The sequence below is a fragment of the Schistocerca nitens genome, chromosome 5 (assembly GCF_023898315.1).
Source record: "Schistocerca nitens isolate TAMUIC-IGC-003100 chromosome 5, iqSchNite1.1, whole genome shotgun sequence".
NCBI lineage: Eukaryota > Metazoa > Arthropoda > Insecta > Orthoptera > Acrididae > Schistocerca > Schistocerca nitens.
Window position 1 is genome coordinate 40,539,969 of NC_064618.1, and position 1,289 is coordinate 40,541,257.

A 1,289-nucleotide genomic window follows, 5' to 3' on the forward strand; every position below is an offset into this window, starting at 1 on the left:
GATAAGTGAATCTGCAGCTCCGGTATCGAGCTGGAACGCTTTCACTTTGCCATTAATGTCCAAATCTACAAAAAGTTTATTGTCCTGCCGACGACAAGAGCGACTGTCTCGTGCTACGTGAACCGACACTGGTACAGAATCACTTGCGATGTTACGGGATTTCCGGCGATGTCGACGCACACTATTTGTGGGACGAACAGAGTCACTGTTAGAGAGAGTGGCACTGGGTGGAGTGGAATGAACTACATGAATTTCCATGGGCGAAGGTTCACGAGCCTGAGTATTCTTGGTTCGATTCCGATTCCGGCGCGAAGCAAAGGGCCTGGAATGGTTGTGAGTGTTCGATCTGAGCTTTTTCTGGCAAACACTCTGAACATGTACTTTTTTATTACAGAAAAAGCAAATAGCTAGGCGTGACGGGCAATTGTCACGCGAATGTCTAGTAGCACACCTCAGGCATGATTTTAGCACTGCAATTGCTGGCTTGTGTGGCACACGTGTCGGAGAGCTTGGCGGCAGCTGCGCGGACAGGTGCGAGGGCTGTTTACTGTTCCGTGTAGCGCGCCCGGCGGGCTGGTTAACGTGACACACGGCCGGTGAAGTTTCAAATGATTCCTGAGCAAAGTCAAGTGTGTCCTGTCGATCCAATATGTCCATCACTTGTTGAAGGGAGGGATTGACTAGTTTCAAAATCTGTTCCCTTATACGAACATCAGAAACGTTCTGTGCAATTGCATCACGTACCATAGTATCTGAATAAGGGAGTCCACATTGACACTCAAAAGCACAATCCCTAGTAAGGCCTTGCAAAGTTGCAACCCACTCCCTATTATTTTGACCTGCCGTACGTTTTGTACGAAAGAAAGTATACCTTTTTGCAACTACATTGACTGATTCTTTGAAATATGCATCTAATGCAGACAAAATTTCGTCGTAGGACAGAGTTGCTACGTCGTGTCGGGGAAATAATTTCACTATCACACGGTACGTCTCGACACCTACGGATGCTAACAAAAAAGGCTGCCGCTCGTTACCTTGAATTCTGTAGGCAGCGAGATGGAATTCAAATTGGCGTGACCACTCCGTCCAGCTTTCCAGTGCAGCATCAAAAGGACGAAAAGTTGGTGCAACAGCGTGTTGTGGCTGCGGTAGCGGTGGAGCGGCGGCTGCCGCATCGTTTTGCATTGCGCGTTGACCCTGGACGAGATGTCCACGGGCATCCAGGAAGGCCTGCATCTGCTGATTCTGTAAGCGATAAAATTTGGATAGTACATCGGGAGATTGTGGCG